This window comes from Rhinoraja longicauda, chromosome 7, assembly GCF_053455715.1.
Source record: "Rhinoraja longicauda isolate Sanriku21f chromosome 7, sRhiLon1.1, whole genome shotgun sequence".
NCBI lineage: Eukaryota > Metazoa > Chordata > Chondrichthyes > Rajiformes > Arhynchobatidae > Rhinoraja > Rhinoraja longicauda.
This window is the reverse complement of record NC_135959.1, coordinates 77,823,892-77,844,880: the sequence shown is the minus strand read 5'-3', so window position 1 is coordinate 77,844,880 and position 20,989 is coordinate 77,823,892. Positions and strand designations below refer to the sequence as shown.

The 20,989-nt window shown below is 42.5% G+C and overlaps 1 protein-coding gene across 2 annotated transcripts in view; it reads left to right on the top strand.

The window, feature by feature from the left end:
* Positions 1-20,989, top strand: part of LOC144595396 (ephrin-B2-like) — a 66,551-nt gene that overhangs the window by 30,473 nt on the left and 15,089 nt on the right. The window lies entirely within an intron of this gene.

Here is a 20,989-nt window from a genome sequence, read left to right as displayed (position 1 = left end):
TCAATTGAAATGTGGTCATGTTCATATTGCAGAAAGTATATCAGCTAATTTATATATGCAGCACCAAATGGCTGAAATAATGGCTCAGTAAATCTTTTTTACTGGTGTTGTTTGAGAGATTAATATTGACTAGCACATGGGGAAAGTTCACCTGGTCTTTTTCATAAGTTCATAAGACATAAGAGCAGTATTAGGCCATTTGCTCCATCTACTCTGCCCAATTTAATCTTGGCTGATCTGTCTTTCCCTCTCAACCCCATCCTCCTGCCTTCTCCCATAACCTTTGACACGCTTACTAATCAAAAACTGCTCAATCTCGATATCTCTGAAAATATCAACTTGTTCAGACCTCTCAACTTGGAATTTACTGGACTGGGCAATTGTCATATTTACTTCTGACAAAACTTATCTTCTTATTTGTCTGAAGAAGGGTCTCGACCCGAAACGTCACCCATTCCTTCTCTCCCGAGATGCTGCCTGACCTGCTGAGTTACTCCAGCATTTTGTGAATAAATAAAATTATCTTCTTACTTGTTCGTCCAAGTCCTTGGATCCAGAAAGCTGATTTTGCTGTCCTAGATGGATTTGGTGTTGATCTATGAGGTGCTGAACAGGGGCAAGGACATCAAACAACATTATGGGGTGATGGGCCAACAGAGACCCATACAAGTAAGGTCTCAACAAGTCTTTGATCAACAGTAGAACCCTTCTCCCAGCTTTGCTGGATTTCAGTGTCCAAGTTCCAGATGGACAGATAATTGAAAAACTATTGTAGGTCCTCCCTAGGATATGAACACCCAATTTATGGACAGCTCGAAGAAAGACTGGAGTAACTCAATGAGCTAGGCAGCATTTCTGGAAAAAAAGGACGGGAAACATTTTGGGTCGGGACCCTTCTTCATGCTGAAAATAGGAGATGGGAGGGATGAAGAGCTGGTGACGAGAAATGACCAGGACCAACTAGGGCTGGCCAGAAATGACCTCAGACAGGGTGGTGCTTGGATTGGATAGGGAAGGTGTGATCTCAAGAGGAAAATAAGAGGAATGTGGAGAACTGTGGAATAGGTAAAACAACAAGGGTGGAGGATAGGGACATGGGGGGTGCGGGAGGTGAAGGAATAGGTAGACGAATAGGTAAAATGAGAAAATTCAATGTTGGTATCGCTGGGGCGTTAGCTACCCAAGCGAAATATGAGGTGCTGTTCCTCCAATGTGCCTGTGGCCTCACTCTGACATTGGGAGGAAGGCCAGGACAGAAAGGTCAGACTGAGAATGGGTTGGCAACTGTCCCATAGGCCTAGGCCGACCAAGCATTCGTATTCAGCGAAACAGTGGCTGAGTCTGTGTTTAGTCTCACCGATATACAAGAGCCCACATCAGGAACACTAGATGCAGTAGATGAGGGTGGAGGAGTTACGTGTGAACCTAAGTCTAACTGGAAAGGACTGTTGGGGTCCCTGGATGGAGTTGACGGGGGAGGTATAGGGACATGTTTTGCATCTCCTGCGGTTGTGGGGGGAGGTACCTGGGGAAGGGGTGGTTTGAGTGGGAAGGGATGAGTGAACGAAAAAGTTGCGGACGGAGACGTCTCTGTGGAAGGTGGAAAGGGGTGTAGATGGGAAGATGTGATTGGTGGTATAAACCGTGTGCAGGAGACCAGCAGGTTGTGGTGAAGTGTGCAGGCATATTCTGCCATGTGGGAACTTAGTTCAAGACAATATCTTTGCATCTTGCACAGATATCTGAAGGGTTGGGTTAAACGCCCTGGTTTATCCACACATTGGTCATAGTTGGCCTAGTTAGGTTAAGGCCCTCCTCGGTCATGGCTGACCTATGTTTTTATATAAATACCTTGCTAGGTGCCACATTCTGGCTTGTGGATTGTTTGAGTTTGGAACAGCCCTCAGGAGCAGACGTCTCGCCGTGAGTTGGGGGGGATGTACACAAATGAAATAATTATAAACTGGTTGAATATTATTAATATTTTTCAATGAGAAAAGGGGTAAACCACTGAAAACACTTAAAACAATCATGGCGCAGACATGGGCTGAAGGGCCTGTTCCTGTGCTGTACTGTTTTATGTTCCAAGTGATCAAAAATATGAAACCAAATGCAAATAATAAAGAAGGGCCATAGCCTTTTTTAAGAACGGTCTTGACCCGAAACGCCACTCATTCCTTCTCTCCAGAGATGCTGCCTGTCCTGCTGAGTTACTCCAGCATTGTGTGTCTGTCTTCGTTGTAAACCAGCGTCTGCGGTTCCTTCCTACGTAAGGGAGATGACCTTCACTATTGCCTATTTCTTCGATACAATGCTACAATTTCCATTGACAGGAACAGGATCTGAGATATGGGACATTGCCATGGACTCTTGTTCTACTATTGATCTCCATGTGGAGTTGAGTGGTGGAGTTCTTCCAGAACACTGGCAGGGTTCGGCTTATAGATTTGGATTCCAGTGCATACGTGGCAAATCCAAAACCTAGCCGCACTGAAGCTGAAAACTCCTGTGTAGATAAAAACCAGCAAAATCTCATTCAATTCTTCAACAAAATATGGAAACTTTATGGTTTCTGATATGTGAACGACGGAAAAGCAGATGCTGATTTACACTGAAGAGTAGGGTTGCCAACTGTCCCGTAGTAGCCGGGACATTCCGTATTTTGGGCTAAATTGGTTTGTCCTGTATGGGACCGCCCTTGTCCCATATTAGGCCCGGGGGCGCTGTAGGTCCCGACAGTTTAGGTCCCGACACTCTAGGTTTCTGACATTTTAGCTCTGGACAGTCTAGGTCCGGAGGCCCAGGCGCCGCCTAACGGAGGTTGCGTAGCAACCCGCCTCCTGGCCCGGGCGGCCGCCGTTGGTGGAGCAGGAGCATGTGGCCGCTGGCTGGGTGAGGTCACGCCACCTTGTCCCGTATTTGGGAGTGAGATAGTTGGCACCCCTACTGAAGATAGACACAAAAAGCTGGAGTAACTCAGCGGGACAGGCAGCACATCTGGAGAGACGGACTGGGTAACCTTTCGGGTCTGAAGAAAGGTCCCTACCCGAAACATCACCCATGGTTTCTGATATATTTGTTTTCACTGCATTCTGTTTTGTACCCGGCCACATTCGTTTGAATTTATCTGCCACGATCAATTCCATCTTTTGCCGTGGTGATCTGAAACATTGTGTACAGGCAGCTTTCTTTTGTTGAATCAGCTGTTATTTTCTTTCGGCAATTCATGTTGAGTTAATAGCTCTCTGCATTTATACAAACTTGGAAGATAAAAAGGATGATTTCCTTGTACATAAATGTGCTAAGGGAATAAAAGAGGAACATAGAGCCAAGATGGATGGCAGCTTATTCCACACGTTAATCACTTCAGGTGTAAACGGAAGTCTCGGCAGGAAAATGCTGCACGCTGAATTTCAATCCTTGTTAAAATTCGAAAAGAATTGCTGTCTATTCAATCGCTAATTGTAAAGGAAAAGCCTAATTATTGCCTTTGGTCTTGGCAATTTAAAAAAAATGTAGCTGAGATTGACCACAAAAGGAATTAACATGCAAACGTAAGAAATCTGTAACCAAAAGCAATTTACTGTAAAATACCTGGAATCTGTGAATTAAGAAATCCTAACGTTTATTGTTTGCCCAAGAATTTCAGTTTCAGAATCTCAGCAAAAATCTTTAGTTCTGGTGTTTTGATATTCGGGGTCACCAGGGTTAATGATTTCAACACAGGGAACCATATTCTAAAATAATGTTTGGCTTTGGAAAAAAAAAGAACAATTTAGAGTTTCCCTTTGCTCCTCTTATCCATGCAAAGATTAGTGAAGGATGTATACATAATGCTCGACAACAGATTTATCCCCAGACACATTTAAAAGTGAGTTTGATAGATCTCTAGGGGCTAGTGGAATCAAGGGATAGGGGGAGAAGTTGGGCACAGGTTACTGAATGTGGATGATCAGTCATGATCACAATGAATGGCGGTGCTGGCTCGAAGGGCCATATGGTCTCCTCCTGCACCTATTTTCTATGTTTCTATGAATGGATGGCAAGAACTCTGGTTCTGGTTGATTACTGCGCAAATACCTCATAAGTGGTTATCTAACTCTATTACAAACAGAATGGTACAATGACATTAAAACATGCAGCATTATTTTTTATTTCTTGATATAAAGTTCAAATTTTCTTTCATTTCTTCTAATGAGCAGCTAGATTCAGGATACAATATTTGAGACCAGGCAGCTACAATTAGAATGAAGCAATGAATAGTAAGATATGGATGTATTTTGCAGCATTTTGCTTCCGCTGCCTGTCCATTAATAGTACAGAAGCATTGCTTCTCACATTCTCCTGAGGTTGTGGATGTCAATGAGAGTATTAATTCCCTGTTGGTGAGTTGAGTCTGGTCCTCAAATCAATTCTAAATCCAAAGATAGACACAAAAAGCTGGAGTAACTCAGCAGGTCAGACAGCATCTCTGGAGGGAAGGAATAGGTGATGTTTTGGGTCAAGACCCTACTTCAGAATCTATAACAAGCTGGTTTGAACTAGTTGAGTTGTTTTAGAAACAAAGAAACATCGGAAATAGGTGCAGGAGTAGGCCATTCGGCCTCTCGAGCCAGCACTGCCATTCAATATGATCATGGTTGATCATCTAAACTCAGTACCTCGTTCCTGCTTTTTCCCCATATCTCTTGATTCCTATAGCCCAAAGAGCTAAATCCAACTCTCTCTTGAAAACATCCAGTGAATTGGCCTCCACTGCTTTCTGTAGCAGAGAATTCCACAGATTCACAACTCTCTAGGTGAAAAAATGTTTCCTCGTCCCAGTCCTAAATGGCTTACCCCTTATTCTTAAACTGTGACCCCTGCTTCTGGACTGCCCTAACATCGGAAACATTTTTCCTGCATCTAGCCTGTCCAATCATTTAAGAATTGTATGTGTTTCTATAAGATCCCCTCTCATCCTTCTAAATTCCAGGGAATACAAACCCAATCGACCCATTCTTTCCTCATATGTCAGTCCCGCCATCCCAGGGATTAACTTGGTGAACCTACGCAGCATTCCCTCAATAGCAATAATGTTCTTCCTCAAATTAGGAGACCAAAATTGCACACAGTACTCCAGGTGTGGTCTCACCAGGGCGCTGTACAACCGCAGTAGGACCTCCTTGCTCCTAAACTCAAATCCTCTCGCAATGAAGGCTGCCTGCTGTAGCTGCTTTCAGTGACTGATGTACAAGCACACCCATGTCTCATTGCACCTCCCCATTTCTCAATCTGACACCATTCAGATAATAATTTGCCTTCCTGTTCTTGCCATCAAAGTGGATAACCTCACATTTATTTACATTCCACTGTATCTGCCATGCATCTGCCTACTCACCCAACCAAGATAAGTCACCCTGCAGCCTCATAACATCTTCCTTGCAGCTCACACTGCCACCCAGCTTTGTGTCATCCACAAACTTGGTGATGTCGCATTTAATTCCCTTGTCTAAATCGTTAATATATATTGTAAATAACTGGGGTCCCAGCACCGAGCCTTGTGGCACCCCACTAGTCACTGCCTGCCATTCTGAAAAGGACCCGTTAATTCCTACTCTTTGCTTCCTGTCTGCCAACCAGTTCTCTATCCGTGTCAATACCCTACCCCCAATCCCATGTGCTGTAATTTTGCACGCAAATCTCTTGTGTGGGACCTTGTCAAAGGCTTTTTGAAAGTCCAGATACACCACATCCACTGGCTCTCCTTTATCCATTCTACTTGTTCCATCCACAAAAAAATCCAGAAGAATAGTCAAGCATGATTTCCCCTTCATAAATCCATGCTGACTTTGACCAATCGTGTCACTGCTTTCCAAATGCACTGCTATAACATCTTTAATAATTGACTCCAGCATCTTCCTCACTACCGATGTAAGGCTAACTGGTCTATAATTCCCCATTTTCTCTCTCCCTCCTTTCCTAAAAAGTGGAGTTACATTGGCTACCTTCCAGTCCACAGGAACTGATCCAGTGTCAAGAGAACGTTGGAAAATGATCACCAATGCATCCACGATTTCTAGAGCCATCCCCTTGAATACTCTGGGATGCAGACCATCAGGCCATGGGGATTTATCTGCCTTCAGTCCCAACAGTTTACCGAACAGCATTTCCTGACTAATGTGCATTCCCTTCAATTCCTCCCTCCCACTAGATCCTCGGTCCCCTAGTATTTCTGGGAGATTGTTTGTGTCTTCTTTAGTGAAGACAGAACCAAAGTACTCGTTTAACTGTTCTGCCATTTCCTTGTTTCCCATTATAAATTCACCTTTCTCTGATTGTAAGGGACCTACATCTGAATTTCTTTTCGAACATTAAGATGATGAAATTGGCCTTTCAGTTATCCCCAGCCTTGCCCAGTCTCTGGTTACGACACCTTAATTAATTTGCAATTCTTTTGTTGCTCTTGGAGGACAGGATTCTGACTCAGGGACGAGAAATGAGGGAACATGCAAATGCTTTGGGTCAACAAGTCGAACTCATTAGTTCAGCTTACAGTTGGATGATGACGACTCGCTATGACAGCATTCAGTTCATGCAGCGTTTTGAAGTGCTCTCTGCAAATGTGTCGTCTGATAGCATCTGACTTAATTAAGTAAGTCCAAATAGCTGCACAAAACCAAACCTGGGAGTTAAACCCTCCCCTAAAATTTGGTGCCTGGCATGAACAAGTCATCCAAAACTTTTCCAATAATTATGAAAAACAAACCTAAATTTGGCTCAAACAGAAGCATTTAATACGATAAGACTTGAGGCTACCATCTTACACAAGTTCATTTAATACCATGCTTCTGGTCAACAGTATGATAAATATTGTCTTTATACGATTAAGGTCCAAAACCTTTGTCTCATTGAGAAGCTCGCAACAAGAAATGTTATTAAGCATCGCCAGAATTTTAAGTAGAAACTAATGTGCGAACATAAAGTTCATAAAAAAATTCACAATAGAAATGTCTAGGTGTTAATTAAATTGATCTCATAAGTAGATTTTAATGCAACTGGCTGCATTTGACATTTAGCAATATTCATTACATTGATAACTGAAATTGTACAGGAAAGCTAAGTGCAAAAATGAGAATATATAGAAGGAAGACACCACTTTATCAGTGTCAGGACATTTTGAAAACAAGTTAATGGAAGGTAGTTACTGTTGTGATGTCGGGCACTTGCTGCAATTTATACACCGCAAATTCTGCAACTGTTATCAGATGATTGTTGTGCTTGGTTCAGCGGTATGTATTGGCCTGGATATTTCGAAGAATTTGCCTGATTTTTGGGAGTGTTTTTCTGGAAATATGTGCTTGAGAGAGCAGACAGAACATGGTCCAATATCTCATCCAAAAAACAGCACTTCCATCTGCCACAGTCTCTGAATTTTGCATCTATATTTCTAGAGTGAAATTGCACTCACAGCTTCTGACTCAAAGCCAGGTGTGTTAGCAGAAAACAATGTCTGAGAAATACTGTTGCAGCAAATAAAATCCTGCAGACCCTTCATGTAGACCAATCACTGGTTATCCACAAGATTTGTAGGAGTTACTGTATTGTCAAGTTCAGATGATTTGAAGTTCAGATGATTTTGATTTATTTTTGTTGCTGAGGGTGGCAATTACTTCATTCATCCACCACAGATGGTAGTACAGAAATTGAGTAAATGCAAACATAATCTTGTTAACTGCAACATAAAGGCAGCCACATGATATCAATGGCAGATTGTGTTTTACAAACATTATATTGTTGCCTTTGATCTAAAAATGCTTGACAAACACATGTTTTATTGAAGCAGACAAGTGGAAAATTGCTGCGGATTCTTACCAAGTAACGATTCTTCTTGTAAAACGGCAAGGTTCATCAGTAGGGCATCACCTGACTGCGGTACTTTACTAAGTTTACTGGAGTATGGTTTGTAGTCAAACCGAATAGCTTCATGTACATCATAGTTTTTAAACCAGCCATTGTGCAGCAGCGTGGTGTGTTTTCTCATTAGTTACACTGTAGTCCAAACTGTCAACTGGCATTATCTCAGTGAATGCAGACATCGACTAACCAACCGATGACCTCCTGCTTAAAACAGTGCATTCTGCCTGACTGGAGCCAGCACGGCAATCATCGGGTCATTAATATCATTGCGTCTATTTGCGATTGGACAGTTATCAGCAGTGAAAGCCGTTGGATTGAAAAGGGCTAATTTTCATATTGAATTATTTTCGCCGAATCCTTCAAAAATCCATCCCTCGTCTTTGAAATCCATAATGCCAAATGATCAGATTGCAATATTCCTTAAATCAGTGATATTTCACGTTTGAATGTAGATGTTTCCCAGCCAAAAAAAAACATTGGTTCTGTATAATAGAATTTGAGATTTTGATGTTTGTAGTTTTTGGTGAGCTGCTTTAGGAGGTGCAGTTAAACAATGACATGGTTTGTGCTGTTCCATAATTAATTCAGGTGTCCATTTTGTAAACCAGCATTTGCTTTCAAATGACAGAACTTTTCAAAAAATGTTTTTGTTACTTGAAAAGTTAAACATCCTTATAAAGAGGAATTTGATTGATAATTGAGCATAGCAATACCTCAATCTTAAAACAACTGGATAAGAAATGTGAAATTATTGCAGCGTAGCAAAGATCTTTAGAGAGAGGGAATTCTCCATTAATAGTTGGCTAACACAATAGTCAAAAATGTGGCTGTATTGACCTTTGCATTATTTGCACGATTGGACATTATTATTTAAAGAAGCAGTAATTTAGGGGAATTATTCAAAATAGAACTGAATCAATCTCTAACTCGACAGGCCAATTAAGGATGTCTATAAAACAAAGTGCATGAGTTGAATATAGTTTTTAATCTTAATTAATTTATGTTCAATTTACTTCACATTTTTGACTAAGCGACTATATGCAAATTGAGATTTTACACTCTGATCCATTAATAGGTAGAACTTCGATTCTCAGAATATAAAAATACTTTTGAGGGAATTAAATTTTGAGCCCACACATGCTCTTACCGTAGACAGAGAATGTCTTCAGAGACTTATTGGCTCTGAGACAGCACGGCCTAGAGTACATCATCCTTAATTTAAAGAGATATTCTGTACGTTGTCACATAGAGTTTATCTACAGGTTGTGTCGACACAGTTTTCAAGGTATGGCAAGAACCATTATCACAATAAGATTGTTCCACCCTATTGGGTTCATGTTGCAATGTAGCATGAGTTAAATTCGCAGTAACCTTTTAAATCAACAAATGTAATGTTGAATAAATTGCTTGCAAAATAATAATGTATTTTTTGTTTCCATGACTGTTGGCAGATCAATTTCCCTCCTGGGATAAATAAAGTTGCATCGTGTCATATCGTATCGTACTAGGTATTCCACACTCTGACTTTGGCTGTTTGTGCATCTAACAGTGCCGACCTTTCAAGTTGAGGGCTGTTGGCTTTTCTCCCTCATGCAGTCCAATTCCTAGCAGTGTGGAACAGCTCCGAGCACAGAGTCCTGATGTTTCCCCATGTATTGTGGTCTCCAACCTGCCCGGAGGAGGTGTAATTGAAGCTAGACAGACACTGAATGTTGAAGTAACTCAGTGGACAGGCTGCATCCACACCTGGAGTACTGTGTGCAGTTTTGGTCTCCAAATTTGAGGAAGGACATTCTTGCTATTGAGGGACTGCAGCATAGGTTCACGAGGTTAATCCCTGGGATGGCGGGACTGTTGTATGTTGAAAGACTGGAGCGACTGGGCTTGTGTACACTGGAATTTAGAAGGATAAGAGGGGATCTTATTGAAACATATAAGATTATTAAGGGATTGGACACGCTAGAGGCAGGAAACATGTTCCCGACGTTGGGGGAGTCCCAAACCAGGGGGCCACAGTTTAAGAATAAGGGGTAGGCCATTTAGAACAGAGATGAGGAAAAACTTTTTCACTCAGAGAGTTGTGAAGCTGTGGAACACTCTGCCTCAGAAGGCAGTGGAGGCCAATTCCCTGGATGCTTTCAAGAGAGAGTTAGATAGAGCTCTTAATGATAGCGGAGTCAAGGGATATGGGGAGAAGGCTGGATGGGGTACTGATTGTGGATGATCAGCCATGATCACGGTGAATGGCGGTGCTGGCTCAAAGGGCCAAATGGCCTCCTCCTGCACCTATTGTCTATTGTCTATCTCTGGAGAGAAGGAATGGGCAACGTTTCCCAGGGTACCCAACGTCACCCAATGCTGGAGTAATTCAGTGGGACAGACAGCATCTCTGGAGACAAGGAATGGGTGACGTTTCCTGGGAAACGTCACCCATTCCTTCTCTCCAGAGATGCTACCTGTCCCGCTGAGTTACTCCAACATTTTGTGTCTATATTTGGTGTCAACCAGCATCTGCCATTCCTCCTACACCTCTCTTGCCGCCATTTTGTTTTCTATCTTCTCGTTTGCTCTCCCTTGCTCACCCTTGATAGCTCACCAAATTTAACCCAGCAACTGGGAGGCAGATTTGAATGGAAGGCTTCCCAAACCAAGATCATGACGGATACCATTTGACAGAAAAGGAGTGGAGGCATCATGTGTAAAACATTGGCGAACTGGTGATAAAAGTCTACAGCTCTAAACAGACCATTGTGTGGAAGGAACAATTAATGAACCTTGTCCTTCTAGCTTAAAACTCAACCGAAACATCTGAAGGGGCACATTATAAATGTGTGGTGGCATGTCTTTCGTGTGTAGGAAGGAACTGCAGATGCTGGTTTAAACCGAAGATAGACACAAAAAGCTGGAGTAATTCAGGCAGCACCACTGGATAGAAGGAATGGGTGACATTTCAGGTCGAGACCCTTCGTCAGTCGTCTGAAGAAGGGTCTCGACCCGAAATGTCACCCATTCCTTCTCTCCAGCTTTTTGTGTTTATCTTTGACATCTCTTTCTTGTTTAGCTATCAATCAACGCAATTCCAACTGTATCATCCAAAGAACAACAACTGAGCAATTCTGGTTTCATTTGCGTGTCGTTTTAGCTTTAGTTCAGTTTAGTTTATTGTCATGTGTACCGAAGTACAGTGAAAAAGCTTTGGTTGAGTGCTAACCAGCCAGCGGAAAGACAAGAGATGATTACAATCGAACCATTCACAATGTATAGATACATGATAAAGGGAATGATGTTTAGTGCAAGATGAAGCCAGTAACGTCTGATCAAAGATAGTCCGAGTGTCTCCAATGAGGTAGATAGTAGATAGGACTGTCATAGAGACAGTGCAGAAGAGCGAGTAGAGGCAGTGCATTTGCAGAGAGCGGAGAGATTTTGGATCAAATGGTTTTTGACCTCTGCTTGGTTAGGTTCTGAAATTCCCACTGGGAAGAGAAGCCAGATATACTTTCAAACTCACAGCTTTCACATGTGATATCATGGATTGTAGGATAATGGGCTTTTAGTTGAAGCCATTCTCGCACAGTCCATGGCAGCACATGTGAATCTATTATCTCACAATCTTTTCAGCTTTCATCTGAAACCCATTATCCAAAACCTGCAAATGGCCCTGAATCCCTTGCGATATAGGCTGACCTCCCGTACAAATACTGTAAAAAACCTTCCACCACATGGCTTTCTGTTCTTATTGGCGCGAACCTTAGGGTAAATGAAACCTGGAATGGTGTATTTTTGCACCACTTCTTCTTCCGGATGTCATTTTAAAATCCCTGCCCACTATCGAGCTCCTGGGGAGAACTGCAAATGATACAGTTGCATAGCTGCCCCTTTATGTAAATCACCTGCAGTCTGAGCTGACACCATCACACTGGCTCATTTTGTCCTGGATTTTTAAGTGATGATGATTTAAAGTAAAGTGATTATAAAATGCTTATATAAGACATTGAAAGTTATTGGACGTTCCTTTTTATTTGTGTTCAGACGTTACTTTAGCATTCACTATTTATGTTAAGGGATGATTGGTTTCATGGCTTCCCCAACCCTCAAGCTTCACCATCAAAACGTGAAAAGATAGAATCCAAACAATGCTTTTGAGTTTGAAGTACTATTACTTTTGATTTCAAAGTGCAAACGCTTTTACCACAGTGAAAATATTGTCAGTTTGTAATTTCTGGTAGCACGTGATGCTGTGGGAGAGTGGTGGAAAATGCAGGAGTGTTGTTAAAGTCATGGGAAGTGGAGAGTGTTCTCCTCGCACACTTTCTCTTTGCCACGGGCAACGTTTGAAGCTCACATTTGTAGCAGGCAATCATGGCCCCGAGAATCTGTGCTCATTAAATCAAGACACTCCAGTTTAAAGAATTCCTTGTCGTGCTTGAAGGGCTTGTGGACAATGTGGGACAATTACTGTGGAGCTCGCTCCTTCCATTGCAGATAAGTGGCCTTATTGATGAGGGGTGTGGGGGAGGTGAATACTATATTCTCATGCTTACCAATAGAAGGTTAGCCTTTGTGAGCTGATTAAAAAAAACTTGCCAGTGTTAGGAATATTCATAGGCACCCACCACGCCTTTGTTTCACGGCATAGAGAAATCCCCCAGAAGCAGAAAGGGACTGCATAAAACTTGACACGGCAGTGACCTTTCCTGTTAGCTAGACAAATCAAGTTGCCCCTGTCAAGCGACACACTGTGTTAAAGGCACGGTGGTGTCTCTTAAAGTAATGACACATACAAGAGCTGGAAGATCTTCAATCCATTCAGTCACCTTACTCACTTTTATTTGACTGGAGGAAGCTTTTCATATCTGGTGCAGATTTTGATTTGATGCTACTTTGAAATAAATGTACATTCTCACATGTATTGGAACAATATAAGAATGTTCTTCAACGGCATGATATTGGATCAATACTTTATGACACTTATTGAGTTTCATGTCTAAAGATGGCATTTGAATGTAGCATAACTAATTCAGTGGGATAAAACATCAGATTCACTCAAGGTTGGTAGTTTATTGGGTGCAAGTTAATTAGCTGAGAGGTTGAAACTAGAATGGGCACACTCGTATTTTCCACAGTCCTAAAGTGGAGAATGGGGCCCTGGTTGTTTTTGCATGTTGCTTATAGTATTCTTCACATTCACCAATTCATCAGTGCTGTGTAATCCAGTTACTCCATGTCTAGTCCCGGTTCCTATAAAATTATTTTTACATCATCGCAGACTAAACAAGAACAAGCATTTCGTGGAACACACAGAGTACAAAGAACTGTGTTTTCTTTTATTCATCAAGAGAAAGTGAATAGGGATTACAAGTGGTGCTGTTGAATGGAGCCTTTTTCTTCAGTCTGTTTTACAAAGGAGGGGTTTTGGGGGGAGGAGTCCTTGTCATTCTTGCTCCTTGTGCAGCAAGCTTAAATGTTACATTCAATTTATTTCAAGCTTCTCTGTGAACATTGCTCTCTGTTTAAAAAGCTGGAGTATTGTCCTTGAGATGTCATGAGCAGCTGATGTTAGATAAATAAATGTCGTTTTACTATAGCTACATTTGATCTATGATCTATAAGTCAATTTGATAAATCAAAAACCCATCAAGCACTGATCTGTGTCTTCAGGTTGACTAATGGGATAGTAAGTACTGGGGTGCAGAACTCTGAACAAGAGGACTTGAATCCCGTCTTTTCTTATTGTCCCAGGGAAGTAAATAAAAACTGCGGTCCAACAGAGAGCTGTTTCAGACTAAACTAAGCACAAGAATTTAGTTTGAACACAAAGGTTTTGCTCTTAAATAACAGAACTGCAGTATTTTAAATTATTTTTGCCATTTCATTCATCTAAAGCCTGCTTTGCCAGTGAGGATGGGCTGCATTTGTTACGTACCATGGTGCAGTTTGCGGTGATGTCATGTACCTATGTACATAGAGTACACTTGCAGCTTGATGTGAGAGAGAGGGCAGGGTCTTGCTGTAATTTCTCATCTGAAAGGCAGCATCTTTAACTGTGCAGTTCCTGGCTGGTAATGAACTAGGGTTGCCAACTTTCTAACTCCCAAATACGGGACAAGGTGACGTCATCGCCCGTGCCCCACATGACCTCACCCAGCCAGCGGCCATGTGCTTCCCACTCCACCAATGGCAGCTGCCCGGGCCGGGAGCCGGGTTGCTATGCACCTCCGTTAGGCAAACACATTTGGCCCCGCTCCCCGAACACACTCCGTTAGCCTGCCCTACAGCGTCCGGGCCTACAGCACACCCCCGGGCCTAAATACGGGACAAGGGCGGTCCCGTACGGGACAAACAAATTTAGCCCAAAATACAGGGTGTCCCTGCTCATGCAGGACAATTGGCAACCCTATACTGAACAGACAGATCGTCCTAGATGTTTGCATTCAGATCTCTAGAATGAGGCTTGAACGTACAGTATTTTGAATGAGAGGCAGGAGATCTACCACTGGGAGAAGAGTGTTCAATTGATACTGTACGATGTGTTTTGGGGATATGCTTGTTGTTGGTTAGCTAGCTGTAAATAGCTAGTGTTACAGCTGTAAGCAGTGTGAGGTTCGGAGGAGTGACAGGTACCTGAGGCGTGAAAGAGCGCAGTAAAGTCGTTTAGGGTCCTGATTTATATCATTTGTGGTGGGGGTGTTGCGTACTTTGCATCATTAGTGGCAGAGTTGCTGGTGATGTAGTTTCAGCTTTTCTTACTGACTTTCACCACTCACATGAGATCATTGAACTCCTTGTGGCTCTGCCTTCGATATCCCTGGACCACACGATTTTAATCCACCTTGAAAGCTGTCTCCTCCAAATGATGCCGTACTATTTTGCAGGCCAGTGTAGGAAGAAGATCTCTCTCATTTTCTTACCACCAGCAAATCGATGTATCCACTCTGCCCATGTTTTTCTGCAGCTCCTCAGTAAAACATCCGCCACTAGTTCCAGCCACTGTGAACAATCACTATGAGGAGCTTTTAACACTTCTATTGAATTTGGCCCCAGTGTTGATGTGCCAGGGCTAGCTGGTCGTTGGAATTGTGATAATGCACAGAGGGCTTGAATTTCATGCACATCCTACAACAAACTGCATGTGCACAGATTAATTATAAATTATCAACCCAGGGCATATTTTATTACTTGGGCCCCGTGAACATTAACGCTACTGGTGTTTCACGTTGAAATACTGTTATCGAGTTGTTATTGAAGAAGATGGTTTGTGCCAGCTTCCTGCACAGTTACAGATTCCAGGATGGAGCTTGAAGGATATGGCATTTACTTGCTCGGTGATAGACCCATGTCCCAGCTTGTTGCACAGGACTCAGTTGGTTTTGAACCTTTGTTTGAAAGTTGAACTCCTAAACTGGTATTCTACTGTATGACTATAACCTCTGTATTATCCATCAGAGGTAGGGTTGCCAACTGTCCCGTATTAGCCAGGAAATCCCGTATTTTGGGCTAAATTGGTTTGTCCTGTACGGGACCGCCCTTGTCCCGTATTAGGCCCGGGGGGCGCTGTAGGCCTGGACGCTGTAGGCCCCGACGCTGTAGGTCCAGGCAGTTTAGGTCCCGACACTCTAGGTTTCCGACATTTTAGCTCTGGACCGTCTAGGTCCGGAGGCCTGGGTGCGCCTAGCGGAGGTTGCGTAGCAACCCGCCTCCCGGCCCGGGCGGCCACCATTGGTGGAGCGGGAGCATGTGACCGCTAGCTGGGTGAGGTCACGTAGGGCGCGGGGCGGTGACGTCACCTTGCCCCATGTTTGGGAGTGAGATAGTTGGCAATTCCTAATCAACTCCCAACCAAAGGAAATAGCCAACACCTCTGGATGTGCATAGGCTATCAATGTCCTCCAGAGATGCTGCCTGACCCGCTGAGTTACTCCAGCACTTTGTATTTTGCTCAAGACTCTAGCATCTGTAGTTCCTTGTTTCTCCAAAAGACACGAGGCTCTGGGTTTTGTTCATAGGTTGAATAAATAATTGGCATATATTTGTGATTTGGAGTATTTTGTGTAATATAACATATATGGTACTGTAGAAAATTAAACTACAGAAAATTTAAAAGTTTCTTGGTTTGATGGCATAGAATACATGATAAAAATATTTAAAAACTGCAGACACTGAAAATCTGAAATAAAAACAGAAAATTCTTGAAACACTCAGTGGGTCAGGCAGAATCTGTGGAAACAATGCTATCAGGTCCATGAATATTTGTGAAGGGACCCAGACCTAACCATTTGTTTCCTCAGATGCTGACAGACCCACTGTGTTTCCAGCATTTTCTGTTGGTATATGCGCATTTTTTAAGATGTTTATAATATTGATTTAAATTATATTGAATGTTAAAATACTTTTTGACTTTGAAAATCTTCCCAAGGGTTCAAGATTAACATAACTATGAGTTTGACCAGTTGCTGAATATGTTTAAATTGACATCTATGGGGATTGAAATACACCTCGATGTGGCAGTGGGACATCTAAAGAGCTTCAGTCAGATAGGGCTGCACTTGGTTAACAGCTGGAAAGGCATTACAGCCAGTGTCCAGCATTTAAACAAGCAATTATTGAATATTGGCATCTGCACATTGATGCATATTCCCGCGGAGAAGAAATGATGCCTTGATCTATACCCTTGATCCATGAAGACACTGCGAAGCAGGGAGGTGGTTGTGGGGTGTGTGGACACATGCAAACAGAAACTAGCATTCATCTAGGTAGGAATAAGAACTGCAGATGCTGGTTTAAATCGAAGGTAGACACAAAATGCTGGAGTGACTCAATGGGTCAGGCAGCATCTCAGGAGAGAAGGAATGGGTGACGTTTCGGGTCGAGACCCTTCTTCAGACTGAAGAAGGGTCTCGACCCGAAAAGTCACCCATTCTTTCTTCCAGAGATGCTGCCTGACCCGCTGAGTTACTCCAGCATTTTGTGTCTATCGAGCATCTATCTATAATGTTTACATTAATGACTATGATGTACCTGTTGTTGAAGTGTAACGTGTAACCCAGCAGTCAAATTGTGCTCAAGCTGACCAAAATATCAATAAGTTAAGGAGAAGGTAGTCTTGCGATGAAGGGATCAGTATTGGACAAGTCAATGGGAAATACCGCCCTGCTTTTAACAAAGAGCAGTGGTTGATATTTAATATCTACCTGAGAGGGCAGCCGGAACCCTGCTTTAACGTTTTTATTGCAAAATGGAGCTTTTGTCATTACAGCTCACAGTCGGTACCAGAGTAGAGCCTAGATTTGTTGCTCCTGTCTCTGGAGTAGGAATTGAACCAATAATCTTATTGATTCTCTACTGAGGCATAGCTAATACCTTAGGCTGACTCCAGCCATTCGAGTTGTGTACTTGTCCGCTGTAAAGGCTAAAGATACAGATGCTCGAAAATACTACGTGGGGAAAATGAATTGAATGCCAGTTTCAGAAGGCAAAAGCACAGCTGGGTTTAATTTTGAATGTCAGAGGAGAATCCATGTGATTAAGTGTCAGCATGGCACATATTCTCTCAACCCATTTGTGCACTTCAGAAAATCGATTTGAGAAATTGCGATTTAAAAATAAAAGCACAAATTTCATCAGTCTGGGTCTGCAGGTGCACTCTCAGAGGTTTATTTTTTAGGAAACTAAGCTTTGAAATGCTAACTTATCTCTTATCCTCCATGCTCCCCACTTTTAGTTTCCTGTTGTGAATTGAGTTGCTGATGCATTTTGAAAATAAATAAGTGCTCCCCTGTGATTGTTCTTTTCAGGGAGTGTGAGAACTTTGTCACCGTACTCTGAGGTTGAAATACTTGGATGCTGACCTTTAATAACTGGCAAAACTATTCACATCGTGCACCTGGTAATGCCCAGGAAGCTGCAGGGAAATGGAGGCATGTTTTATGACCCAAAACCAGCAGATAGAATGACCTGGCTATCCTGAAAAAGTTAAAACATTATTTTCTGTTCATGGGATGGTGGGGAACTGAAATCTGCTGCTCTATCTCTGGTCTCTCTGATTGTTGACAGCAAAACCAAAGGTACAGTCAAAAATCCAGAGCTTTATTCAGCAGGTGATTAAACAGTGTTACGAGTCTGAAAGCCCAGATCACCCAAGTGTATATGAGGCACAGTTGCTTTATGCAGCATAGTCTCTGGAGAAGCCGGGTAATAAATGATCAAAGGAAGATGCATTCAAATGTAATGTTACTTCTCTTCCACTGGGATGGGGAGAATTCAGAAGTGGCCCATGTATAAGCATATTTGTCTTCTGTTCATTAATTCATTTAATCATTCCATGTTAAAGTTGTGTACCATTTTGACAAGAACCTCATGACAGCAGCTGTAGTTGTTGCTCTTTCTGACAGGTGCAATAGCTAGATAAATAGCAAGAAGCCAGCAGTAATATTGTTCTTGTTGGAATTATGATGTAAATCACATCCTCCTTCCTCTCCATCACAATGAACTCCCCCTCCCCCACCGATTGAGAATTGCAAGCGATTTTCTTCAAATCATTGGGCCCTAACATGGGCCAGTGGCACCATTGCTGTGATAATGTGAAAGCTGTGCTATCTGGCAAGAAGCAGACAGCGGATCAGATCACCAGCAATCCGTGCTGTCACAGAGTTTGTTATTTTTAAGCTACCATGGCTCAGTCTAAAAGACACTGCGGTGAGCTAACTCGATTGACTGCCAGATTACCCTCGGTTACTGCAGCAAATTATTGTCATACAATGTTTGTCTCAACTCAAAGAGCGCTGCTGGATATTGATTTATTGATTAAAAACTAACTCTATGGAGCAGAACAGCAACCTGTACTGGTACTTAGATTTTCCAACTTCTAAGCATCGTTTTACCAACTAAACACTGTCGGGATTTTATTGGATAAATGGCCAAAGCTCCCAACATTAAAATCTTACATTGAACCGTTTTTGTTTTGAATGTTGTGTTGCAGGAGTAATGAAACATTATTTTGGCATTTCAAAATTGCCAGAAGTTGGAATTTCAGCTGTCTCTTACAACTGGAAGGCAGAGCACAAAGTTTCCATAATCTGACCCCACACAAAGGTGCAAGGAATTAGGCAGTGATCAGCCCGTGACTGCTTCAGGATTTATGACCATACGGTTGGAGTTTGTTTGTCTAAATGTACAATGCTGCTTTCTGGACTCTGAAATATGGAATCACCTCAAAAAGCCAATCGACTATTTTCAAGAATGTTCTATTTAACCTTTGAAAATGGTGTGTGAGGATCTACTAGGGATTTAAAACTCAAACTCAGAGAGAGCACATTTATTTTCAAAGCAGGTAAACAGTTCAGGATGTGGGAAGAAACTGCAGGTGCTGGTTTAAACCGAAGATAGACACAAAAAGCTGGAGTAACTCGGTGGGGCAGGCAGCATCTCTAAATCTCTGAAGGAATGGGTGACGTTTCGGGGTCGAGGCCCTTCTTCAGTTAAAGGTCTTGGCCTATTCCTTTTCTGCAGAGAATGCTGTCTGACCCCGTGGTGTAACTCCAGCTTTTTGTGTCTATCTTCGGTTTAAACCATCACACAAACAGGTAAACCATTGACTTAGGAGCCAGGTTATCATTAAAGGTTGAAAAAGCGGATTTTTGTAAAGGAGAGAGTGTGCTGATGCTTACTCTGTCTCTTCCACTGCTGCAGCCCATTGGGAATACTTTAGACTTGCTCCAGTGTTAGAGTTTTGAACAGGTACTAACTAATGTGATGAAGCAGTATCCTGGGCATCACCAGATGATTTGTTTCCTTTCGCGCAAGTAACGCAGCCCTTTACGCGGGGACTGCTTGAAAGCTTGACCCCATGCAGCTGGATATATGAGGCAATAGTTGGGCTGGCCCTATGAATTTTTCAAATAATTCCCTCAACACCCAACACTAATTGTTAGATAAATTATGTGAGCCTCATCGCAATGTGACTCCAGTGAGCAGTGTCAGGTTACTTCCAGCAAACACGTTTTTATTATTTGTCCAATGCTCGGTTTGCATTCATTACAGTTTGAAAAATCACTCCCACCCCAGAACTGAGAAGGCAGACACCACCTGAAGCAAACATAATGAACCGAGTGAGATTTTTAGTTGTAGGTTGCCCATCGCTTTGTAGCTTGACCTCAAAACCTGTCACATTGAACAATGTGTGCGGTTATTTTTTTTCATATATTTTGAATGGACGCACTTGTTATCTTGCTGAGCTGGTCACTTTGCATACTGACATGCTGAACAGGCTACATTTGTAAGCCTGTGCCTGATCCTATTTCACAGCTAACAAATGGTGCACTGATCAAGGCACTGGCTTTTTCCAATAACACCATGGGGTGGCACGGTGGAGTAGCGGTAGAGCTGCTGCCTTACAGCACCGGCGACCCAGGTTCGATCCTAACTACAGGGATGTAAATTCTCCCCATGACCTGCATGGGTTTTAGAAACATAGAAACACAGAAAACAGGTGCAGGAGTAGGCTCTTTGAACCATTCAATATGATCATCCAAAACCAGTAAAATCAGTTTTCTCCGGGATCTCCGGGTTCCTCCCACACTCCAAAGACGTGCAGGTTTGTAGGTTAATTGGCTTGGTAAATGTGAAAATTGTCCCTAGTGTTAGTGTTAGTGTTAGTGTTAGTGTTAGGATAGTCTTGGTGTGCGTGGATCGCTGGTCGGTGTGGACTCGGTGGACCGAAGGGCCTGTTTCCGCACTGTATCTCTAAACTAAACTAAACTAAACATCTAGGGTGGGAGGATGGGAAGCTGATCAGGAATTTTTCAACTGTTAATACTTGGGATAGGCAGGCATGGAGGTAAAAGACAACAGAAAATAGTAGTTCATTAATAACTTACAACCAATTCCATTTAAGGCTATCATATCATCATATCATATATATACAGCCGGAAACAGGCCTTTTCGGCCCTCCAAGTCCGTGCCGCCCAGTGATCCCCGTACATTAACACTATCCTACACCCACTAGGGACAATTTTTTACATTTACCCAGCCAATTAACCTACATACCTGTACGTCTTTGGAGTGTGGGAGGAAACCGAAGATCTCGGAGTAA